The sequence below is a fragment of the Thalassophryne amazonica genome, chromosome 12 (genome assembly GCF_902500255.1).
Source record: "Thalassophryne amazonica chromosome 12, fThaAma1.1, whole genome shotgun sequence".
Lineage (NCBI taxonomy): Eukaryota > Metazoa > Chordata > Actinopteri > Batrachoidiformes > Batrachoididae > Thalassophryne > Thalassophryne amazonica.
In genome coordinates, this window is record NC_047114.1 from 86,449,487 (window position 1) to 86,476,611 (window position 27,125).

A 27,125-nucleotide genomic window follows, 5' to 3' on the forward strand; every position below is an offset into this window, starting at 1 on the left:
GCACACATCAGAGGTGATTATCGTCTGAATAATCATTAATAGTAATTTGACGTTTTGTTACGCAGTATATTTGAACATTGATGAGAATTGTGCAGTTTGCTTCTCACTGCCGTGGCGTACAGATTGATGATCCTCCACCTGTTGTGAGAAGCTGCTCATTTACATAAGGCTTAAATTCAGACCTGAATGTGTTGCTGATAGTGTGTGCCTCTGAAGGATGTTTGTTGTAGCTCTGTTGACTTACCTCACCTTTTCCGTCCTTCACAGAGTCAGTTTGTCGTATCCACCTGGGGGGTGTTCGGCGGTGAATCTGAGTCCAGAAGTGCCGGGCTTTGATCCATTTGGGCGCTGGAGAGCACGCCGTCCTTCACCTTGCCAAAACAGCTGACTATTTATGTTGTACACGGATTATTGCACATGAGGGGGAATAAATTTGTTTCTTGGAACCGCTTTCTGGTTATTTAGCGCTGGGCCATTGTCAGATGCTGGTTCGGTTCTCTGACCCGCGTCAGCACATAACAGATAGGACTGATATTTTTGGAGAAATTGGCGATATTAGCTAGCAACAGTTAACAGTGCTGTAATGCACCATGGGAGTTCTGAGTTTGGGGGATTTAAATTTTGTTATTGTGGTTCATGTTAGTTTTGTTCATGTTAGTGTTGTTAGTGTCATTGATTTAGTGTGTTTTTATAGTTCATTTGGTTTATTCAGTTTAGTTAAGTGTCATGTTGCCATTACCATGAGTGAGAAGGATAGTGTGCTTGTCTTCCACCACTCTCTGTTTGTGGGTGCATGTGTTCATGAATTCAATTTCGATCACAGACAAACTGGGGAGAGCTGACATTTGTAGATTGGTGTGCTTATGTATTTTAGGTTAAGGATGAACGCTGCCAAAACAGAATGTTGATAGGAGTAATATTTTTAGAAAAAAATATGGATATTCATTAACAGCACTGAACAATGGACGTTGATATTGGACGCGCCCACAAACAGAGACTGTGGTGGAAGACATCAAACGCACTTTCCTTCTCACTCATGGTACTGAACACTTGCATAATTTATTACCCCACTTGAAAAATGTCAGATACCTATTTTATAAACACTAGTCAATCTAGAGCCCATGGATCCCCATGGGCAATGCGCTAGTTTTCTATAAAGTGCAAAACATTTCACTGTAATGTAACTGTTTTTATGCAGTTCACACAACCTCAGCATTTGCTTTTAGCCTGTCCTTTGGCAAGAAGACATTATCGTGAATTTGTGAATAATAGAAAACACAGAAATACATTTCTTGGACACTGTGTAGAACTGTGTCTGCTCAGAGATGAATAGTATTTGGCAACATGGGTGGTGGGCATAAAATTGACAACTTCATCAATTGATAGGACTCCAACATGTTCATAATGTCTGTTCTCCATTAAATCAGTCCCTGATGTCACAAATCATCCCTAAACAAAAGATGATTTATTTTCTTTTATGTTGACAGCGGGTGGCATTGGTTGTAGCCACTTATGACTTTGAAAGAATAATTAAAGTGGGGGCTAAGTGCTGCTCGGGGATATACATGCAGTAGAAGGGACAGGACGGGAAAGCAGCCAGAGATATTGATTACTGCTGGGATTACAGCACCACAAGCATCGCTCTCAGTCCAACAATGTAATCATCAGCCTTCTGCTTGTAATGCACAGGTCACCACAATCTCATCAGGAGAGAAGGACAAGTGGACACAGAACAGATGGATAATGTTTCATCTGCCATTGTCCTTCAGCTTGTGAGGAATTTAAAGTTGAAATTTTCACCCCGCGACAGGTTTAATTCTCAAGAACATTTACAGTAGTTGTACTACATGATGATTAAAAAAAGTGTATATTATTCATAAAATAGATCTGTTTCATCAGCAGAATAAGGCTTCTTTCTGGAGTTTAGGCCAATTGTTTCGCCATTTGTGGCTGTGAACACTCGAGTGGTTTCACCAAATACACAAATTTGAGAGATACTTTTGGGAAACAAAAACACCTCATTCAGAGTTTAATCTCCAAAAACATGAAACTGCTGATCCAGGAGTTTTTATTCACTTTTAGACAAATAATTTTTGCTATGCTGTCAAAACCACCAACATCCTTGATGAAAGTTGAAACACATTTATCCTATGTTATTTTTGCTGCATACATTACTGTTCACTGTTCAGTTGTTCATCCGTGGAAGATTGCATCAGAATTTTGGCTCTCTGTTGGGACTGTTTACACAGAGACTGCTACCTGCTGCTTTGGACTTTGAACTAATAGTCTTTTTCAAGACTTTTTTACTTTTTTACCTTTTTATTTTTTTTATTTTTTTTTTTTTTTTTTTTACTTTTTTACTTGACTCTACTGGTGGTCGGCTCTCACTGCGGTATTGTATCACTTCTTGTTCCGGAGCACAGCGGTGTTTTTCTGTATCTGTTAGCTGTTTGATCTGCGCAGTTAGATTGATCTAGTTATCTAGATTACGATTTGTTTCCCAGTGTAATCTTTACGTGCCTTAACTAAAGCACTCCTTCTGCTGAATCACCTCTAAATTATTTACACATTATTCGCTTTGCGTGTTTTTAGGAATCCGCTAGCTTAGCGTAGCTACTAGCTCTTAGCCGATTTAGCATGGCGGCTTCTCCTGTCTCTCCCGCACTTTTCTGCTCTGGGTGTGAAATGTTTAGTTATTCCTCGGCCTCCTTTAGCAGTAATGGTACTTGTAATAAGTGTAGCTTATTCGTAGCTTTGGAGGCCAGGCTTGGCGAATTGGAGACTCGGCTCCGCACCGTGGAAAATTCTACAGCTAGCAAGGCCCCTGTAGTCGGTGCGGACCAAGGTAGCTTAGCCGCCGTTAGTTCCCCCCTGGCAGATCCCGAGCAGCCGGGAAAGCAGGCCGACTGGGTGACTGTGAGGAGGAAGCGTAGCCCTAAACAGAAGCCCCGTGTACACCGCCAACCCGTTCACATCTTTAACCGTTTTTCCCCACTCGACGATACACCCGCCGAGGATCAAACTCTGGTTATTGGCGACTCTGTTTTGAGAAATGTGAAGTTAGCGACACCAGCAACCATAGTCAATTGTCTTCCGGGGGCCAGAGCAGGCGACATTGAAGGAAATTTGAAACTGCTGGCTAAGGCTAAGCGTAAATTTGGTAAGATTGTAATTCACGTCGGCAGTAATGACACCCGGTTACGCCAATCGGAGGTCACTAAAATTAACATTGAATCGGTGTGTAACTTTGCAAAAACAATGTCGGACTCTGTAGTTTTCTCTGGGCCCCTCCCCAATCAGACCGGGAGTGACATGTTTAGCCGCATGTTCTCCTTGAATTGCTGGCTGTCTGAGTGGTGTCCAAAAAATGAGGTGGGCTTCATAGATAATTGGCAAAGCTTCTGGGGAAAACCTGGTCTTGTTAGGAGAGACGGCAGCCATCCCACTTTGGATGGAGCAGCTCTCATTTCTAGAAATCTGGCCAATTTTCTTAAATCCTCCAAACCGTGACTATCCAGGGTTGGGACCAGGAAGCAGAGTTGTAGTCTTACACACCTCTCTGCAGCTTCTCTCCCCCTGCCATCCCCTCATTACCCCATCCCCGTAGAGACGGTGCCTGCTCCCAGACTACCAATAACCAGCAAAAATCTATTTAAGCATAAAAATTCAAAAAGAAAAAATAATATAGCACCTTCAACTGCACCACAGACTAAAACAGTTAAATGTGGTCTATTAAACATTAGGTCTCTCTCTTCTAAGTCCCTGTTGGTAAATGATATAATAATTGATCAACATATTGATTTATTCTGCCTAACAGAAACCTGGTTACAGCAGGATGAATATGTTAGTTTAAATGAGTCAACACCCCCGAGTCACACTAACTGTCAGAATGCTCGTAGCACGGGCCGGGGTGGAGGATTAGCAGCAATCTTCCATTCCAGCTTATTAATTAATCCAAAACCCAGACAGAGCTTTAATTCATTTGAAAGCTTGTCTCTTAGTCTTGTCCATCCAAATTGGAAGTCCCAAAAACCAGTTTTATTTGTTATTATCTATCGTCCACCTGGTCGTTACTGTGAGTTTCTCTGTGAATTTTCAGACCTTTTGTCTGACTTAGTGCTTAGCTCAGATAAGATAATTATAGTGGGCGATTTTAACATCCACACAGATGCTGAGAATGACAGCCTCAACACTGCATTTAATCTATTATTAGACTCTATTGGCTTTGCTCAAAAAGTAAATGAGTCCACCCACCACTTTAATCATATCTTAGATCTTGTTCTGACTTATGGTATGGAAATAGAAGACTTAACAGTATTCCCTGATAACTCCCTTCTGTCTGATCATTTCTTAATAACATTTACATTTACTCTGATGGACTACCCAGCAGTGGGGAATAAGTTTCATTACACTAGAAGTCTTTCAGAAAGCGCTGTAACTAGGTTTAAGGATATGATTCCTTCTTTATGTTCTCTAATGCCATATACCAACACAGTGCAGAGTAGCTACCTAAACTCTGTAAGGGAGATAGAGTATCTCGTCAATAGTTTTACATCCTCATTGAAGACAACTTTGGATGCTGTAGCTCCTCTGAAAAAGAGAGCTTTAAATCAGAAGTGTCTGACTCCGTGGTATAACTCACAAACTCGTAGCTTAAAGCAGATAACCCGTAAGTTGGAGAGGAAATGGCGTCTCACTAATTTAGAAGATCTTCACTTAGCCTGGAAAAAGAGTCTGTTGCTCTATAAAAAAGCCCTTCGTAAAGCTAGGACATCTTTCTACTCATCACTAATTGAAGAAAATAAGAACAACCCCAGGTTTCTTTTCAGCACTGTAGCCAGGCTGACAAAGAGTCAGAGCTCTATTGAGCTGAGTATTCCATTAACTTTAACTAGTAATGACTTCATGACTTTCTTTGCTAACAAAATTTTAACTATTAGAGAAAAAATTACTCATAACCATCCCAAAGACGTATCGTTATCTTTGGCTGCTTTCAGTGATGCCGGTATTTGGTTAGACTCTTTCTCTCCGATTGTTCTGTCTGAGTTATTCTCATTAGTTACTTCATCCAAACCATCAACATGTTTATTAGACCCCATTCCTACCAGGCTGCTCAAGGAAGCCCTACCATTATTTAATGCTTCGATCTTAAATATGATCAATCTATCTTTGTTAGTTGGCTATGTACCACAGGCTTTTAAGGTGGCAGTAATTAAACCATTACTTAAAAAGCCATCACTTGACCCAGCTATCTTAGCTAATTATAGGCCAATCTCCAACCTTCCTTTTCTCTCAAAAATTCTTGAAAGGGTAGTTGTAAAACAGCTAACTGATCATCTGCAGAGGAATGGTCTATTTGAAGAGTTTCAGTCAGGTTTTAGAATTCATCATAGTACAGAAACAGCATTAGTGAAGGTTACAAATGATCTTCTTATGGCCTCGGACAGTGGACTCATCTCTGTGCTTGTTCTGTTAGATCTCAGTGCTGCTTTTGATACTGTTGACCATAAAATTTTATTACAGAGATTAGAGCATGCCATAGGTATTAAAGGCACTGCGCTGCGGTGGTTTGAATCATATTTGTCTAATAGATTACAATTTGTTCATGTAAATGGGGAATCTTCTTCACAGACTAAAGTTAATTATGGAGTTCCACAAGGTTCTGTGCTAGGACCAATTTTATTCACTTTATACATGCTTCCCTTAGGCAGTATTATTAGACGGTATTGCTTAAATTGTCATTGTTACGCAGATGATACCCAGCTTTATCTATCCATGAAGCCAGAGGACACACACCAATTAGCTAAACTGCAGGATTGTCTTACAGACATAAAGACATGGATGACCTCTAATTTCCTGCTTTTAAACTCAGATAAAACTGAAGTTATTGTACTTGGCCCCACAAATCTTAGAAACATGGTGTCTAACCAGATCCTTACTCTGGATGGCATTACCCTGACCTCTAGTAATACTGTGAGAAATCTTGGAGTCATTTTTGATCAGGATATGTCATTCAAAGTGCATATTAAACAAATATGTAGGACTGCTTTTTTGCATTTACGCAATATCTCTAAAATCAGAAAGGTCTTGTCTCAGAGTGATGCTGAAAAACTAATTCATGCATTTATTTCCTCTAGGCTGGACTATTGTAATTCATTATTATCAGGTTGTCCTAAAAGTTCCCTAAAAAGCCTTCAGTTAATTCAAAATGCTGCAGCTAGAGTACTGACGGGGACTAGAAGGAGAGAGCATATCTCACCCATATTGGCCTCTCTTCATTGGCTTCCTGTTAATTCTAGAATAGAATTTAAAATTCTTCTTCTTACTTATAAGGTTTTGAATAATCAGGTCCCATCTTATCTTAGGGACCTCGTAGTACCATATTACCCCAATAGAGCGCTTCGCTCTCAGACTGCAGGCTTACTTGTAGTTCCTAGGGTTTGTAAGAGTAGAATGGGAGGCAGAGCCTTCAGCTTTCAGGCTCCTCTCCTGTGGAACCAGCTCCCAATTCAGATCAGGGAGACAGACACCCTCTCTACTTTTAAGATTAGGCTTAAAACTTTCCTTTTTGCTAAAGCTTATAGTTAGGGCTGGATCAGGTGACCCTGAACCATCCCTTAGTTATGCTGCTATAGACGTAGACTGCTGGGGGGTTCCCATGATGCACTGTTTCTTTTTCTTTTTGCTCTGTATGCACCACTCTGCATTTAATCATTAGTGATCGATCTCTGCTCCCCTCCACAGCATGTCTTTTTCCTGGTTCTCTCCCTCAGCCCCAACCAGTCCCAGCAGAAGACTGCCCCTCCCTGAGCCTGGTTCTGCTGGAGGTTTCTTCCTGTTAAAAGGGAGTTTTTCCTTCCCACTGTAGCCAAGTGCTTGCTCACAGGGGGTCGTTTTGACCGTTGGGGTTTTACATAATTATTGTATGGCCTTGCCTTACAATATAAAGCGCCTTGGGGCAACTGTTTGTTGTGATTTGGCGCTATATAAAAAAATTGATTGATTGATTGATTACTGTAAAGTTTTTGTCATTTGTCACCACTTTGAACCTTTTACTTTTTAGTGTAGGTTGAAGATACTGACCATACTCTATATTGGGCTGAATAAAAGATGGTGCTGGCTTGTATGTAGAGTCTAGACTCTTGCATGTCATACACATCTGCAGCAGTAGATGTTATATACCTGTGAAACGAGTGCACCCTTCAGGTTTATTATATGGCTATGTTGACGTACACAAAGCAGCTCCTTTTCTGTCAGCCCAATTTTATTTCAGCCATGCAGTAATCCAGTATTTTTTGCTGCTCAAACTGCATCAGAAGAGAATTTTTTTAATTAAAAGAGCAACAGAATAATACCATGTCATGTCCTTTTAACCACCTTTTCCTATTCCTTGGACCAAACCTTTTAACAGGAACTGTGGTCCATGCACACTATGCAAGATCTTTGTGCTTTTTGTTCACCGTGGTCCACCATATTTGATTCCTTCAACATTTCATAGACAGACCTCTATAGATGTTTACCTGTAGGCCAGTTTACAGTCTTTATTGTACTACTGATTAATGCCATCTTGCCACAGTGTCTGTCTGTCTGTCTGTCTGTCTGTCTCTCTTATATGTGCTTTTATTAGCATTATTTTCAAATAGATTATATGGGTGATTCTTTAACTACGGGCACTATTGGCCTTGTAAATGTAATTTCCACCACACCATTGCCTTACAGTATAAAGCGCCTTGGGGCAACTGTTGTGATTTGGCGCTATATACATGTGCTCTGATGTCACTGTTTATCGCCATAGAAACTACCCAAACAATCTTTCATACAAACTGTTTAAAGGGACATTACAGTGTTGTGGTGGAAATTACGGCAATAGTGTGGGACAACTACATTTTGTTTAAAAAGTCACAACAGTTGTATGACATTGAATACCCCAATTACGTTTTGATTATTTTACTGATATTTTATTCAGAGATATTTTAAAACATTAGAAAAAACTTTTCTTTACCATTCATTTTTATCATTGAAGATCAAAAGTCTGGGTGTGGGACAAGCACAAAACGGCAATATTTGCATATAATGATGCTGAAAAAAGGTGAAAAAGTCATCATAGTGAAAAAGTCATCATAGACTACTAGAACAAATTTCTTAACACACTTTCATTGTAAAGATAACTATACAAGTGTGAAATTTCCCCTTTTTTCTGTTTTTCATACAGTATGATCAAAGGACATAATAAGTGCCCGTAGTCTAAGTATCACCCATATATAAGGTTTGGTCCATAGAAAGACAAGTCTTCCAAAAAAAAGTGGGGGGAGTCTTACATTCATGGCCATCTTACATTCAAACAGAATGTAAGTGTTGGATTCTGTTCAAACCCACATAGACAACATTCACATGAAATCCATATTTATCAAAGATCTGCAAACCACATTTGTAAACATTCTAGAATTTTTGCAGAATAAATTTGCAAACTCATCTGGAGAATTTTAAATACACTGTGTGTTTTTGAGTGAAAAAATAAAGTATGCATAATTCATTCAATAAATAATGTAACCAAAAATGTTATATAATTTTAATGAATTTAAAAAATGGTATTATACACAATATAAATCTGGAATGATTCATGAAATATTCATTGCAGGGTGTCACACTTGCTCGAAAATAACAAATAATGAAAATATTTTTCAGTAGAACAATAATGACAATGAGATACAGCAGCCACTGGTTTGTGGACAAAGGAGACAGTGTGCTTTTTCCTATGTATGATAGTGTGTGAATATATGCATCAGAGCAGCTGGTTATTTCACTGTATGCAGAGAGATAGTTGATGATATTCTGTTGTGACTTGGTCTCAGTCTCTCACGCCTTAAACAATTGTGCATAACAGAGGGACAGATCAGGTTGGACGGTTTGGAGGCAAAGTCAGAGGGACGAGACTTACGTGCAGAGGAGGCATGATGGGTACATCAAGAGAAGGATGCTGAGGATGGAGCTATCAGGCAGGATGAGAAAAGAAAGATCAAACAAGGGGTTTATAGATGTGGTGAAGGAGGACATGCAGGTGCTTAGTGTGACAGAAGATGTAGAGGACAGGGGAGGAACTAGATCATCGTCATGATTTGAAGAGGCTATCTGGAACAACATGACAGCAAACTGGAAACTTTGAGGGGCTCAGCATTCGTGCTTGGAAGAGTGTGGTGGTGATTATTGGCAAATCAATTGTGAACTTCAATGTCTGGCCATAGTTGATGGTCACCCCACTGAGTCTGGTCTGCTTAGGGTTTCTTCCTCTCATCAGAAAACACAGCGGGAGTTTTTCTTCACCACTATCACCAATGTACAGTAGTGTTCAGAATAATAGTAGTGCTATGTTGTTCATCTACAATGATCTCCAATGCTTTAAAATGGACAAAAAAAAAAAAAAAAACGCGTGGAAGAAAATGGAAAACAACCATCAAAATGGATAGAAGAATAACCAGAATGGTAAAGGCTCACCCGTTGATCAGCTCCAGGATGATCAAAGACAGTCTGGAGTTACCTGTAAGTGCTGTGACAGTTAGAAGATGCCTGTGTGAAGCTAATTTATTTGCAAGAATCCCCTGCAAAGTCCCTCTGTTAAATAAAAGACATGTGCAGAAGAGGTTACAATTTGCCAAAGAACACATCAACTGGCCTAAAGAGAAATGGAGGAATATTTTGTGGACTGATGAGAGTAAAATTGTTCTTTTTGGGTCCAAGGGCCGCAGACAATTTGTGAGACGACCCCCAAACTCTGAATTCAAGCCACAGTTCACAGTGAAGACAGTGAAGCATGGTGGTGCAAGCACCACCTACTATGGTGTTGGGCCTATATATCGCATACCAGGTATCATGGATCAGTTTGGATATGTCAAAAAACTTGAAGAGGTCATGTTGCCTTATGCTGAAGAGGACATGCCCTTGAAATGGGTGTTTCAACAAGACAATGACCCCAAGCACACTAGCAAAGGAGCACAATCTTGGTTCCAGACCAACACAATTAATGCCTCGCAGATGTGAAGAAATCATGAAAAACTGTGGTTACACAACTAAATACTAGTTTAGTGATTCACAGGATTGCTAAAAAAGCAGTTTGAACATAATAGTTTGTAGCATCAACAGCAGATGCTACTATTATTGTGAACACACTCTTTTCTACTTGTTTTTACTAATAGCCCAATTTCATAGCCTTAAGAGTGTGAATATCATGAATGCTTGGTGTTGTTGGATTTGTGAGAATCTACTGGTACCTTGTTTCCCATGTAACAATAAGAAATATACTCAAAACCTGGATTAATCTTTTTAGTCACATAGCACTACTGTTATTCTGAACACTACTGTACTTACTCACTGCTTGCGTTACTGTTGCCTAATGACCATGGTTCAGGCCAACTAGATTTGAAAAGGTAAATGTAGACCTAAATGTAACTTTGTTGGGTCAACGTGATGAATCTGCATTACTGTTAATCAATTATCATGATTTAGGCCAACTAGATTTGTAAAAAGTAAGTCCCTTCAGCTTGTCTCTTGTTTGTGCTCGGGGTCACCACAGCAAATCTGAGGTGGATGTGCATGTTGAATTGGCACAGGTTTTTTGCCTGACACAACTGCACATTACATGGAGAAATGTGGCAGGGGTGGGGATGGAACCGGGAACCTTTCGTACTGAAATCAAGTGCACTTACCACTTGGTCACCACCTCTGCCCTGTAAGTAGTTACAACTACTTTTAAAATAGTACAGTTCCATGTCAACTTAACTTTGCTGTGTTGGATCAGTACAATTATGCCGATCCACCTTGGATTTGCTGTGGCAACCCTGAGCGCAAAACAAATGAGCAGCCAAAGGGATTTACCATTTTTTTTTGTTACATTTACTCTTACAAATCTAGTTGGCCTGACCCATGGTAAATAAGTAAAAGTAATGAAAATCCATCATGTTGACCCAACAAATTTACATTTAGGTCCCTCAGCAGAATTGTTTCTGGCTACATTAACACATTTTAGTTGGGTGGAATTTTTTTTTTTCAGAATTTTATGTTCACTGAGCAAGTTAAAATTTTAAGTTGTTGCATGTTATGTTAAAACTACATGATTTGAATGTGTTCACCCATAAAACTTGATTCTATATTGTAGAATCTACATGTTCAACTTGCATTCATGTAACATAAAAAACAACAACACCCATGTTGGTTTTCTTAGTGTATAGAAAATGGATAGATGGACAAAATTGGTGAGATGTAGATGGATGATCCACCTCATAAGAGCAGGCTGAAGAAGCAGTTGCAGTTGTCTCCTTGTAAAATGTCACGGTCAGCCAAATTTCCCATCACTGCTTTACGATTAAATATTAAAGTTACTCCTAATCGCGCACTGATGTAGAAACTTTAGGTGTAATACTTCATGTGCTTAAGATTTACATGATTGTTTGTCAGTTCTGATTCTGTTTTTCTGGTCATCTTTGTACATTACAGTGCTTTTAAAAAAAAACAGTGTCAGGGGAAATACATTTCTATTGATCTTTTAATTTGATATCTTATGGCAAAGTAAAACAACATAGAACACAAAATAATTGATTGTGTATGTACTCATCTCAGAATTCAAACATTATTGACAACTTCCTTGACACTAGAATGGCATTTGTAGTTGGATCTGCGACTGGGAACTCAGTCTGTCTGTCACAGCTTTATTTTAGAGCTGTTCTTGTGATATAAATATGGCTGCACAAGTTCATTCATTTTATAAACCTGCTTATTCCAGTTGAGGGTCATGGGGGTGGAGCCTATTGTAGTGGTCACTGGGTGAGAGACGGGGTACACCTTATACAGGCTGCCAGTCTATTACAGAGTTACATATAGACAGATAAACAGATTCACATTTATGGTCAATTTAAAGTCTCTAGTTCACCGAACATGCATGCCTTTGGAAGTGGGAGGAAGTAGGAAGTTAGCACCTGAAGGGAACCCTCGCGAATATGGGAGAACATGCAAACACCACAGAAAGGATGAAATGGGATTTGAACCGAGGACCTTCTCACTGTGAGGCACCCGTACTAACCACTATTGCACAAAAACAGGATGTTACATTAATAGTTACTAATATCAGCTGAAACAATCTGGGTATTGGATCCATGTGATTTGATTTAGGTTAGGATCAGACAACAGTGAATGGCATAGGTCAAGGTCAAATTCACAGCCCCATGATAATATATAGGAAAATAACCAATGCTATGGAAATTAATTTGGATGTATTATTCTTCATAAATTTGAGTGTTTAAGAGGTCATGTGACATTTTCTCTATTTGACTAATGGTTTGCAACATATTCCGACAAAACATTCCGCATGATATGCAGAAAGTTAAGCGTGGCATTTTTACATAATCCTACAAATTTCCACATGCATATGCATCACAGTTAGGCTTCAAAATTGTGCATTAGGATTCATATGACATGTGATCACAGCGTCCCAGCTAATTTGAGACTTAAGATATTCTTTATGTTTTGTGCATTACTTTTCATGTATTTCACTATGAATGCTTGAATGAATGGATAACGTGTACTTTGAAATGCAGATGTGTTGCTGTCGTGCTCTTTGACCACTTTTGATTGAGCTTTGATTTGCATTTTTATGCCCACGAGTTGTTGAGTAAGATCTCTTTTTAAATTTTTTGTTCCTGGAATGCAGTATTTCAAGTCAGGTAATGAACTGGAAATTGTTTTCTTCACTCCTTCAATTGATTGCAGATTTAACACACAAGTATGTGAATGGCCCAAGTTGCAGGAATTTACTATTATGTTCAAACAATCACTGAGTGTGTGTGTGAGGCACCCATTGGATTGAATGGCATCACCAAGGCAACACAAAAGTATTACCATGCTTCAAAGAGTTTGCTCACTGCTGGACAGTTCTACAGTAATATAATTACAACTAGCTTGTTGCCTGTGGGGGCTCTAGATTGGGTAGCATTTATAAAATAGGCAGTTTACATTTTTCAAGGGTGGTAATTGTGCAAAGATTCTATTATGACTTGTAATGGCACATGAGTCAAGAATGTTTTCAGAACCTTAGACCTTAAACCTTTACTGTTTTTAGAAGAACTCAACCCTTTTTCCTGTTAATTACATGATTTTTAAAATTTACTCTTAATGTATTTATAAATAGTTTAGTTTTTTTAATATCATCTTATTTATTTATTATTATTTATTTATTTATTAGCTTCTTTTTATTTCTATTTTGTCATTTAATTTTTAAATGGGCCACAATGGAAATGAGTGTTTTCACTTGTGTCATCCATGTATTTTTAACATTTAGAATTATATTAGGTACTTACATTGAACTTACTAAATAAAATCACACACACACTATAAATATAAAGATGATTTAATGATCTCTGCTGGAATGATGTGTTAGTCCCAAATGTAATTGGCAACATTAAATAATATCCATAGTTTCCCAAAATACATAAGCATAACAATGGTGAATGTCAGCTGTCCTCAGTTTGTCCATGATCGAAGTTATACACATGCACGGAAACTTTATTTCTAAAAAGTGCTGTACAAAAAGTGGGCACCAGGTTACGCCCAATAATCAGGTTACGTCTGGTTTTCCACATTCTACTGCAAGCAGGTGCTTATGTTTTTAGACACTGGGATGGTGGAGGAAGACATCAAACGCAATACACAACGCTGTCATGGTACCAGCAACATGACACTTGACTAAACCAACTGAACTATAAAACACAATAAATCAGTAACACTAACAACACTGTTAAACTAACATGAACCACAATAACAACATTTAAAACCCCAAACTTCCATGGTGCATTGCAGTACAACGTCCATTGTTTACTGGTTAGCTAAAATCTCTGATTTCTGAAAACATATTTATCCTATCAACTTTCTGTTTTTGCAGAGTTCATCCACATGAGCCAAAATACATTAGTATATCAAACGGCAAATGTCAGCTCTCCCCGGTTTCTCCATGATTGAAGCCATATGCACGCACATACAGAGGCCACTTGGCTATTAGAATATAGATAACACCAACTTTTATGGTAGGCTAAAACATGGGCAGAATTTGCTGTCATTGCAATTCTGTTACCATAACATTGTCCTGCTATAAGGTGTATGAAGTTATTGAAAATGAAAAGTGCTTCTCAAAACATAATACTTGCCATAGTGTAAGTACAGCTGGAATGTGAGCACTGGTAATTGTGTTGGGTCAAATCTTACTGGCGCCAGTAAGCGAGATTTGTTTCAATACAGCCTGGTCAGAAGGATAAAGTCAAACCAAACTGAGCTGAAGTCACGTCGCTCTCCTTCCTTTGTGTGTTTGCACCAGAAAACAAGGACAACTGGCACAGTGTTGGCTGTCATCAAACACAGATGTTCAAACTCGTGCACAGGTATTGCTGCTTATTTGATTTCAGCCCAAACAGCTAAAATAGATATGAAAATAAAAGAAGCATAAAACAACATGCAAGAAAAAAAGTGGTTTTCACTTTCAGTAAAGTGACACTGTACAAGAAGCAATCAATGGTTTTAACTTAATATTTAAGAATAACCACCCATTAATATCAACACAGCCGTTCTTCTATAATGCAAAAAAAATAATAATCTGTTGTTTGTGTAACTGTGCAAAGCTCCAACCTCGTGGTTGAACTGTGTGAAAGCAAACACAGAAAGCAGGAATGCAACTGGCTTTGGGAGGAAAAGCGTCTCTGAGGTGGCACTTGTCATCGAAAGAGCAGAGAGAGAGATAACCTGGGGGCCCGCAGATAAGTGAATCTAAAAGCCTCAATAAAGGCTGTGTGAGAAGAGAGCAGGCAGGTATTAGTCCATCCATCATTTTCCTCACCTGATCAGAGAGTACAAAAATACACCACTTTCATCTCAGCGGCACCGGCTAATCCCTCGATCATTTAGGAGTAAAGGTGCTGGTCTTACTCTCCACTGCTGTTAACATTTAAAATATGCCTTTTTTTTTTTCTTTTTTTTTTTTTACTATTTTTTACAAATGCTTCACTACAAACATCAGTGGCAGCACATCTACAGATGTAGCAGTGTCACTGGAATGGAATTCTGAAAGGGCAAGGACTGCAAAGAGTCAGTGTGGGGAACAACACACTCCAACTTAAACCAAACTATCAAATCACAATTGCCCTTTAAAAAAAGTGGAAGAAATTGTGTTCACTTCCAAAGACACGCAGGTGAATTGGAAACGTTAAATTGACTGTGGGTGTGGCTGTTTGTCTGTCTATATGTGACCCTGTGATAGACTGGCATCCTGTCCAGGGTGTACCCGGATGAAAGGTTCACGGTGGCCCCCAGTTCCCTACAGAAACTCCTCCAGACTTGAGAGGAGAACTGGGGACCACGGTCGGAAACAATGTTCGTGGGGATACCATGCAGACGTACGACATGGTGGACCAGAAGATCTGCAGTCTCCTGGGCCGTCGGGAGCTTCGGGAGGGCCACGAAGTGGGCTGCTTTGGAGAACCAGTCCACTATCGTCAGGATCGTTGTCATTCCCTGGGACGCGGGGAGACCCATGACAAAGTCCAGGCCGATGTGGGACCAGGGGCGATGAGGCACAGGAAGTGGCTGGAGGAGTCCTTTTTCAGTTTGGTGGACGGCCTTGCCCCTGGCACAGGTAGTAGTATAGGCCCGGACATAATCCCAGACGTCGGCCTCCATTGACGCCCACCAGAACCACTGCCGGTCCACTGCCACGGTTCTTCGCACCCCTGGATGGCAGGTGAGCTTGGAACCGTGACAGAAGTCCAAAACTGCAGTCCTAGCGTCTGGTGGGACGTACAAACGGTTAGATGGTCCACCGCCGGGGTATAGGTGACGCATCAGGGCCTCCCTGATGATGTTCTCCATGTCCCACGTAAGGGTGGCGACGATAGCGCACTCCGGGATGATGATTTCTGGTGGATCCGACAGCTCAGTCTTCATGCACCCGGGACAGTGCATCAGACCGCTGGTTTTTGGTCCCGGGGCGGTACGTGATCCTGAAGTCAAAACACCCGAAAAACAGTGACCAACGGGCTTGCCTGGGGTTCAGACGCCTAGCGGTCCGAATATACTCCAGGTTTCGATGGTCAGTGAAGACCGTGAATGGGACCACAGCTCCCTCCAACAGATGTCTCCACTCCTACAGGGCCTCCTTCACCGCCAGGAGCTCCCGATTGCCGACATCATAGTTCCGCTCTGCCGGGGTCAACCTGCGGGAAAAATAGGCACAAGGGTGGAGAACCTTATCGGACTCCCCGCTCTGGGACAGCACGGCTCCTATCCCTGAGTCAGAGGCATCAACTTCTACAACAAACTGGCGATTAGGATCGGGCTGCACCAGAACTGGCGCAGTAGAGAACCGGCATTTCAACTCCCTAAACGCGGCTTCGCACTGATCCGACCAGGTGAAGGAGACTTTTGGAGAGGTCAGGGCTGTAAGGGGACCAACGTTCTGACTATAACCCTTGATGAACCTCCTACAGAAATTTGCGAAGCCGAGGAACTGTTACAGCTTCCTACGGCTTACCAGTTGGTGCTCCTTCAGGACGGAGGACAGTACGTTTACAAAGGCGGCGCGGAGCGCTACAGTATTCCAGCCAGCCCTCGCGGCCGCGACGCAGAAGTCGACTGCATACTCCGCAGCGCTTCGACGCCCCTGTCGAATGGACAGCAGCACATTAGAAGCAGTTTCGCCTCGATTAGGGTGATCGAACACCTGTCTGAACTCCCTTACGAACCCAGTGTATGTCGTTAGGAGCCGTGAATTCTGCTCCCAAAGCGCCGTAGCCCAGGCGCGTGCCTCACCTTGAAGCAAATTAACGACATAAGCCACCCGGCTGGAGTCTGACGCATACATTACGGGACGTTGTGCAAAGACAAGCGAGCACTGCATTAAGAAGTCCACGCACGTCTCGACACAACCTCCGTACGGCTCCGGGGGGCTAATGTATGCTTCAGGGGATGGGGGGGTTCGTTGAACGACCACTGGAGGGTCTCTGTCCATCAACAGGTCCGCAGGAGGAGGAGCTGCAGCCATGCCCTGTCCGTGCGCTTGCACCTGTGCGGTGAGAGCCTCCATCCTACGAATGAGCAGTACATTCTGCTTGGTTACCAAATCCAACCGAGCAGTGAAGGTGGTTAAGATCTGCTGCAACTCACCCATTATGTCTCCTGCTGGAGCCTGTGCACCTCGCATCTCCATTGACTGTTCAACGGATAGGTTGTGCCCCTTGGGATCCATGACGTTGGCCGAGTTATCCTGTTGGGGAAAGTGTAATGCACGGACCCACACCAGGGGGCATAAATGAATGGTCAATAGATATGCCAATAAATACAATTTATTGCTGCAAATGTGCACAACAGGTCAAATACTGCTTCTAGTCAGTCAATCACAGTTACATAAAAGGGGACGTGTGGGCAGGCCCGAGGGTAGGAGACGCCTATCCAGAGAAGAGCCGGGACCCATAAGGTTCCACCGCCAACGGAGACCTGCAGTATATCGAAGCCGCCAAGTCCTGAGTCCCCAGGTGGCCTCTGCTTCCAGCTGTCAGATCCGGTACTGCTGGCAGGGAAAACAAACAGTTTAAAGGTGGGTGTGTGTACACCCAGCAAACAGTCAGCAAAAGGCACAGTTCCTTCCTGAGGGAAAAAAATCCACCACTCCCAGAAAACAGGAACACTGAGAACGTGCAGTACCAACAATATACTTAGCGATAAGGAAAATGATGAGTGGAAACGCCAACTCCTTCCAACTTCCACAAACCCAGCTCCAAGCTGCGAGTATACCAAAGGTTACGACTGCAAAAATCAGTAGCAATTAATGTGCGTATGGCACAAAATGGCTGAGTAGGTTTACCTGCATGGTAAGCTGATAACTCGGCAGAGTTCTGATGTCTCTCCCAGGCTTTTATGGATGGTGGTGATGAATGATGATGGTTACTGACAGCTGTCAGTTCCTGGCTCCTGATGACTCCTGTGGCGACTGCGCCCTCTGGTGCCTGAAACCCGACAACAGGCAGGGTGCCCTCTGGTGTTGGCCAGCAGTACCTCCTCTTCGGGCGGCCCACACAACACAACCGAGAATAATATCATCAGCATATCAGCAAATAACATTGTGCTCCTTATTTGGACATTGTTATGCGCACGCACACACACACACGTGTGCACACAAATATGAATATGAGAACTTTATTGTCCACATTGTGGAAATTTACCTTTTGGATTAGTCATAAATCGTTTTTTTTGTTTTGTTTTGTTTTGTTTTTTAAATCATACATCATCACAGCATATAACCATAAAAATACAGTGCCAGTTCATTCATCGCTTAACACATTGCTGTAAATAACAATACAGCTTACAGTGCACAAACCTACACTAAACACCTACTACATATCACGCTGACTTATTGAAAAGTCAGGAACACTCCTGGGTCCTGAGTCCACAAGATCCTAACTTAATTTATAACTCTTGGAACAAAGTATTCCTTGTAGATATTTCTATTTGCCTTTGGTGATATATATAATGTCTCACTGAGGGGAACAGTTCCAATTCTGTATGCAGTGGATGTGCAGTGGATGTGATGGGTCATTAAAACTAAAGGAAAAAAAAAATTCAGGGTATTTTTAAACATCTCATTGATAGAATATAAATATAACTTGTTTAAATTATTCCAAATCTCCACTTTAAAATCCAATAAATAATGAAAGAAAATGTTGCTGAGAGTTTGAGTGGGCAGATCAATAGCTAGTTGACCTTTGTCACAGCCTACAGGGTGTTTAGCATCTTACTTTAAGGTCATTTAAAGAGATCCTTGTTGTTCCTGCCCCGTTTGATCTTTTATTGTCGTCTTTGATGAGGAAGGTATTAAAGCGGGTCATTTGCCTTATGTCGCCCTCTGTTCAATCAGTAGGCACATGATGTTGGCTTCACTAAAACTCAAGCCAGAGGTTGACATCAGTGAATTAATTGCAATGCAACAGAGGAGCTTTCCGCTGGACAACATATTGATTCCAGGATGTTGAATATGCAGGGGTGCTTTGAAAAGCAACCCAATGCTACATCTCAGGAATACGGGAACCAAATCTGAAGGAAGTCACAGTGAGAGGACTGTTTGAAATTATGCTCAGAGCAGCACCCATTAGAATGTGCATCACTTTAAAAGAAGTCCTATATAGGGCCCATTGGTGCTGGTGTTTATCTGTGAATTCCATAACATAAAACAGATGAGATCCAAGAAATCCCCTGGACAAGGTGCCAGTCTGATGCAGTCCCATGCTGGGTGGACTGGTACAATGGCAATTAAGTGCGTTGTCCAAGGACACAGGCATGAAACATGACCTTGATTGGAACCCACATCTGCACATTGGTGTCCCTGTTCTGATCCCACTGAGCTACCTACCTGCTCAATGCAGACGCTGATCTCCTTGACACGAAGGAAGGAGTTAAGCACCAGTAGCAGTGGTCTCAGAGCCAGTATACTGTAGGACTTAATTTTCTAAGCTACAACCCCAATTCCAATGAAGTTGGGATGTTGTGTAAAATGTAAATAAAAACAGAATACAATGAACATTAAATATCTTGTTTTTATATTCAGTTGAATATAGGTTGAAGAGGATTTGCAAATCAAACTGATAAACTTTATTGTTTTTGCGCAAATATTTGCTCATTCTGAAATGGATGCCTGCAACACGTTTCAAAAAAGCTGGGACAGTGGTATGTTTACCACTGTGTTACATCACCTTTCCTTCTAACAACACTCAATAAGCATTTGGGAACTGAGGACATTAATTGTTGAAGCTTTGTGGGTGGAATTCTTTCCCATTCTTGCTTGATGTACGACTTCAGTTGTTCAACAGTCCGGGGTCTCCGTTGTCGTATTTTGTGCTTCATAATGCGCATTTCAATGTGCGACAGGTCTGGACTGCAGGCAGGTCAGTCTACCCGCACTCTTTTATTGTGAAGCTATGTTGTTGTAACACGTGCAGAATGTGGCTTGGCATTGTCTTGCTGAAATAAGCAGGGGCGTCCCTGAAAAAGACGTTGCTTTGATGGCAGCATGTGTTGCTCCAAAACCTGGATGTACCTTTCAGCATTGATGGTGCCATTACAGATGTGTAAGTTGCCTATGCCATGGGCACTAACATACCCTCATGCCATCACAGATGCTGGCTTTTGAACTTTGTGCTGGTAATAATTTGGGGGTCTTTTTCCTCTTTTGTCTGGGAGACACGACGTCCATGATTTCCAAAAAACAATTTGGAATGTGGACTCATCAGACCACAGCACACTTTTCCACTTTGTGTCTGTCCATTTCAAATGATCTCAGGCCCAGGGAAGGCACCGGCATTTCTGGATGTTGTTGATGTATGGCTTTTGCTTTGTAAGGTAGAGTTTTAACTTGCACTTGTAGATGTAGCGATGAACTGTGTTAATTGACAATGTGTTCCTGAGCCCACACGGTAAGATCCTTTACACAATGATGTCAGTTTTTAATGCAGTGCCACCTGAGGGATCGAAGGTCACAGGCATTCAGTGTTGGATTTTGGCTTTGCTGCTTATGTGTACAAAGTTCTTCAGATTCTCTGAATCTTCTGATTATATTATGGACTGTAGATGATGGAATCCCTACATTCCTTGCAATTCAACATTGAGAAAGACTGTTCTTAAACTGTTGGACTTTTTTTTCACACAGTTGTTCACAAAGTGGTGATCCTCACCCCATCTTTTGTCTTTTGTTGCCCCTGTCCCAGCTTTTTTGAAATGTATGGCAGGCATTTCAAAATGAGCAAATGTTTGCACAAAAACAATAAAGTTTATCAGTTTGAACATTAAATATCTTGCCTTTGTGGGGTTTTACATATTCGGGCCAACTCTTAAGTATTGGTAGCTATACCTCACACCATGTCCCAAATCAGGGGATCCTGAGGGCCGCCGCAACACCTTCACATTGCTCTTTAAAGAGAAATTCTAAGCCGGCCTGCGATACCTCATTGATGTAAGGCTGCAGTGTCAGATTTACTTTGAAATCTGAGAGCAGATGGCAACTGCGACCATAGCACTATCTCAACAAAACAATCCATCTTCAAGATATCAGATCATGCATAATATTTTCCACAATATCAGCAGTCTCTGTCATCCATCAGGACAACTGACACGGAACCTTGAATCTTCACAAAAAATTCTGTTTTTTTTCCATCATTTGTTGACCATGTGACTACCATTTGTAGCACATCACCACCTTCATGTCTGTGCTGCTATGTCAGAATCTAATCTTGTGGTCTTTCTGCACAAATTCCCACAGTTGCAGTTCATCTACGCACAGTTCTGCTACTTATCTGTCTTGCTTTGTGCTGATCGGGTCACAAGCATTTGCTTCAGTTGTCTGGAAGTGAGTGCAGATATGGCACGGGTCAATAATGTGGTCCTTGTGATTGTCCCTTGTGGTTCACCTAGTCATTGTTGACCATTCCATTGACACAATAGTAACTATAAACATGTGAAATTGCTTTTGGGTTCACTTTTAAATTACATGCAGCCTTCTGTTGTGGTCTTTCTGCAATCATCAGTCCAGTTGCTTGATATTTTAAAGCTTGCATTTGTTGTGTCACAACAGAAAGGAATGAGTGAGTAAATTTTTTGATATCTCCAACTTAGATGACTGAGAACCAACACATACAGAACCTCCACTCTCTTGGTTGATGGTCAATATGTCACAGTTCTCTATTTAATTTGAGTCTTGTTGTGGATACCGCTTTAGGATGACTAACATTGTGCTTTGATACTGTAAAAATTATTTGAATTATTTTGAAATGATAATTCTGTCACCATTGACTTTTTTTTTTTTTTTGAAGACATCAGTCTTGATCATAATGCATGAGCATTTGCGGTGTCATGCAAAACAAAATTTGCGGTTTGATATGTCCTGTGATTTTGAGGTCAGAATTTGGTACATTTTTGGGACAGTGGAAATAAGAAATGCAACATGAAACTGCTTTTTAACGTTATTCTTCATTGTACCCCTGATGTGCACTTTGGGTGATGTTCCATGTACAACCAGCTTCATACGTGTCTGCAGGTGAACAATGCAGACATACACTTTTCTTTCGATCCATCTGTCTTTGTCCATCATCATTATTAGCTGAGGCTGCACTGTGTCAATGGGCTGAAATAAAAATATCCAGTCTGTTATTAAAAATGCTAGAGGGAATTGAGGTATTCAAAAGTGAGTTCAAAGTACAAAGTTGTGCACACGCGGTCACTGCAGCTGTTCAGTACATGTGTAGAACTGAAAGTAAAAGTAAGTCCCTTCGGCTCCTCCCTTGTCGCCACAGCAAATCCAAGGTGGATCTGCATGTTGAATTGGCATAGGTTTTATGCCGGATGCCCTTCCTTACGCAACTCCACATTTCATGGAGAAATGTGGCAGGGGTGGGATTTGAACTCGGAACCTTCTGCACTGAAAGTGCTGTACTAAAATATTTTGGTACAATTACATGTACCGTTACACCTCCAATGAACATTTCTATTAAAAAAAAAAAAACAGAACCAACTCTATCAAGGATAAATAGTAAGTCCTTTCAGCTTCTCCCTTGTTTTCACTGAGGCTCACCACAGCAGATCTAAAGTGGATCTGTATTTTGATTTGGTACAAGTACTTTGGAAAAAGTGATTTCACAGCAGCTCATGGACCACCTTACTGAGAATAATCTCTTTGAGCCACTGCAGTCTGCATTTAGAACATATTATTCCACGGAGACAGCTTTCGCTGAAGTGTTAAAGGATCTTCTGCTTGCATAGATTCAAACACCACTACTGTTCTGGTGCTGTTGCATCTTAGCGCTGTGTTTGATACAGTGGAACATCGTGTTCTACTTGATAGGTCAGAGAATCATTTTGGAATTACTGGGAATGTCTTTGCATGGTTGACATCCTACCTAACCAGTCACTCTCATTGTGTCTTGCTATGCCGATGACACACAATTGTACATGCCGAAAATTGTTGGTAATCTCGTACACATACAGTCCTTAGAGGATTGCCTTGCATCCGTGAAAAGCTGCATGTCCAGCAGTTTCTTACTCTTAATCTCAGGCAAGACCAAAATGATGGTTCTTGGTCCAGCGAGACATCAACAGCAGTTTGAGCAGTGAATGCTTAACCTAGACTCATGTATCTTAAGCTTGGTTCACATGGCAAGATTTTAAAATTATCTGTAGGTTTCCAAAACCTGAGAGACCACACACATGGAGATTAAAAAAAAAAAAAAAAAAATCACAGCTCTAACAGTTTTGGTCGTACAATGTGTGGTGTGTAGCCACACAGTAAAGACAACACACCACACAGGTCAGACAGGAAGTCTCACAAAATCTCTCGAGATTAAATGTGACTTCAGAGTAAACAAACAGAGATAGTTTGTGGACTATTTACAACAGAGGAATAAAAGACACAAAAAGAAAAAGAAATGGTGTTCTTTAAAGGACAGGAGATAGCGTGACCACAGGACTTTCTGGTAAGCCATAACAGCGGTTTTGAATTTAGATTTCGCTCCGTGTGTCCGTCACCTCGCTTTCTGATTGGCTACACGTCACATTCAGCAGGCTGTGTGCTCGTATGTGGTCAGAGGACACCACACACGCTATGATATTGGGCCAAGACAATCCAACATGTTGAATATCCTGTCTGAGCGGTCCTGACGTCCTTCCGAGCAGATCAGAGCGCTCTTAACACTCCACACACAGCAGGAATATCTGATACGATTATGTTTAGCGTCATCACAATAGCTGGGGCGTCCTTAAAGTTGTCTGAAGAGGGAGGGTGCAATATAACTGGGTCCGATATCGGCCTAATTATCTTGCCGTGTGAACCAGGCATTACATCACACTGACAGCATGAGGAACCTTGGGGTGATTTTTGATCCCACACTGTCCTTTGACCTCCACATGAGAGATATTATGAGGACTGCTTGCTTCCACCTGCGATATATAGGGAAGATTCGTTCCATCCTGTCTATGGCTGATGCTGAGACCCTGATCCATGCATTTGTTTCTTCTAGATTGGACTACTGCAAAGCTCTATTTACTAGTTTACCACAGTTCAGCATTAGGGGTCTTCAAATCATTCAAAATGCTGCTGCCAGAATCCTGATAAGAAGCAGAAAGTTTGACCACATTACACCCATTTTGGCGTCTCTTCAATGGCTTCCTGTCCCTGTGAGATCAGATTTGACCTATAAAACTATTCACGGACTAGCACCTCCCTACTTAGCTGTCCTAATTAAACCCTACATACCAGCCCGGGCTCTGTGTTCTCAGGGTGCAGGACTGTTTTGCGGCATGATCTTCCTGCATCATTAAAACAGTCAGATTCTGTAGAGACTTTCAAGTCCATACTTAAGACACATCTGTTCTCCCTCTCATATGGCTAGCATACTGGCCTAATGGAACTATGTTTCTTATCCCTTTAAATTTATTTTATTAGCAATGGAACAGGTCTCAGCCTCATTTCATCTAAATTCTGGGTTTGTTAGTGAAGTTTGGGCTAGCGGCCGGTGATTACCTTAGTATTCCCTCTGCTTTCCTGTTGTTTTACCCCTGGTGAACTACATTTTAGGTGTAAACAAGCATACATAAATGCTTGGCCACCACCCCTGCCCTTATCAAGGATAAATAAATAAAATAAAATACCAGCAGTCCTATTCCAGCAGTAATAGGGCGTGAGTTGGGGCACACCGCGGACAGGACACCAGTCCATCGCAGGGCCACATATGGACAAACAAACACATTCCCATCCACGTGCACACCTACAGACAATTTAAAGTTTCCAGTCCACCTAACCTGCATGTTTCTGGTTGTGAGAGGAACCCGGGGCACCCGGAGGGAACCCACGCAAACATGGGGAGAACATGCAAATTCCACACATAAAGGCCACAGGTGGGAATCAAACCCATGATCTTCTTGCTGTGAGGCACCAGTGCTAACCATTAATCCACTATGCTGCCCTAAAATAAAATAGAAGAAGAAAAATACATTATATGCATTTTATGCATGTATGTATATGCTTTATTTATTGGATTCATCAGCAAGTTACATTCTGCCTCCAAAAAATTCTGATGCAGGATTGTTGGTGTCTCTCGTGAAAGAAATTACAAATGACTTTTTCAAAGAAAGAAAGGAAGGAAGGAAAAAAGAAAGGAAGTTTATCCAGTGCAGCATATTAATTTATTTTTAAGATGAAAGGTAAACACACATTTAACCTTTTTGTATTCATTCATAAATATTACATATTTAGCAGGTTGTCAATTTTTAAAGTACCCAATTGTGAGAGAAAAGTCAAAAGCATAAGTTCATCAGCAGAAGTAATAAAGGATGCAGAATTGTCTTCATCAAGCATTTGATCATTTACTGCTTTGTTTTTGTCATTACCGATTACTAAGTCAACGAATGCTTGATTAAAATTCTTAATACCCTTATTATTGGTGTTTGTTTTTGTACAGAACTGGGTTCCCAGTGGCTTTCCCAGCTAAGTCGTGTAATCTTCTCATCATGAAGGTGCACCGTCACGGGTTCACAGGCGCTTGTGCGTGGATGTTCAAAGTCTTAGCTGAGCCCAGGCTTCAGCACTTTCTGTCTTCATAAACTGCAGAACTTTGTGATCTGGAGATTTTGATTATTTGTTATCTTGGTTTCAGGCAGAACTCATCAGTCAAGCTTCCTTTGCAAATACAAATTCCTCCTTGAAAACCATTTTTCACATCTGTGTAAAGACTTGTTTATCTGCTGACATCTGTTTGTGTTCAGTTCAGGGAATTCAGAGCTATGGGAGCGAATTTGGAACAGCTGGGGTTGGACCACACACACATCACACTTCATTGCATTTACAGTTATCATAATAATTTCTATAACATTTTCTAAACAATAATTACAGAACAAAAGCAAAAACACAGATGAAGAAATGTCAGTTTGACAGCACATACGAGGTCTATTAGATAAGAAACCGACACTTTTATTTTTTTTTAACTATATGGATTTGAATGACGTGCGATTACACCAATCATGCTTGAACCCTCGTGCAAATGCGTGAGTTTTTTCACGCGTGTCGGTGACATCATTTCCCTGTGGGCAGGCTTTGAGTGAGATGTGGTCCAGCCCTCTCGGCTGAATTCCTTTGTTTCACACGCTACTCGAGACGGCGCGCGTTGCTTTATCAAAATTTTTTCTGGACCTGTGAGGAATATCCGAGTGGACACTATTCGAGAAATTAAGCTGGTTTTCAGTGAAAACTTTAACGGCTGATGAGAGATTATGGGGTGTTTCTGTCGGTGTAAGGACTTCCCACGGAGCGGGACGTCGCGCAGCGCTTCCAGGCGCCGTCGTCAGCCTGTTTCGAGCTGAAAACATCTTAATTTAAGGCTTAATTTACCCAGGACTTCGTGAGAGAACAGAGAAGATTCAGAAGAGGCCGGCATGAGGACTTTATGTGGACATTCCAAGGACATTTTTTAATGAAAGACGTACGCGCAAATCTGTGTGCGCCGCGACAGGAAAAACACCTCCGTGTTGAAAACCATTTGTAAAATTCAGGCGGCTTTTGATGGCTTTCAACAAGTGAGTAACTGAGAAATTGTTTAACAGTTTGGGCATGTTCCAACTTGCCCGTTAAGGTTTCCAACGGAGGTGTTTTTCCTGTCGCGACCCCCCACGGTCAGGTCCGGCCCGACACGCGACTCTGCCCGCACGTTCTTTCATTACAAAATGTCCGTTAACAATGGAATGTCCGAATAAACTCCTCATGCCGACTTCTTCTGAAAGTTCTCTGGTCTCTGACGACTTACTGGGTCAACAAAGCCTGAAATGTGGAAGGTTTCAACCTGAAACAGCGAGACGCTGCCGCCTCGAAGCGCAAATCCCCGTCAGGCGCCGTGGGCCGTCCTTAAAGCGACACTACCAGACCAAAATCTCTCATCAGCCGTTAAAATTTTTACCGAAAACCAGCTGAATTTATCGAATGGTGTCCACTCAGTTGTGCCTTACAGTTTTGAAAAAATTTTGATCAAACAAAGCAGCAGTCTCTGAGCCATTCCTAAACAATGAAAAAACGA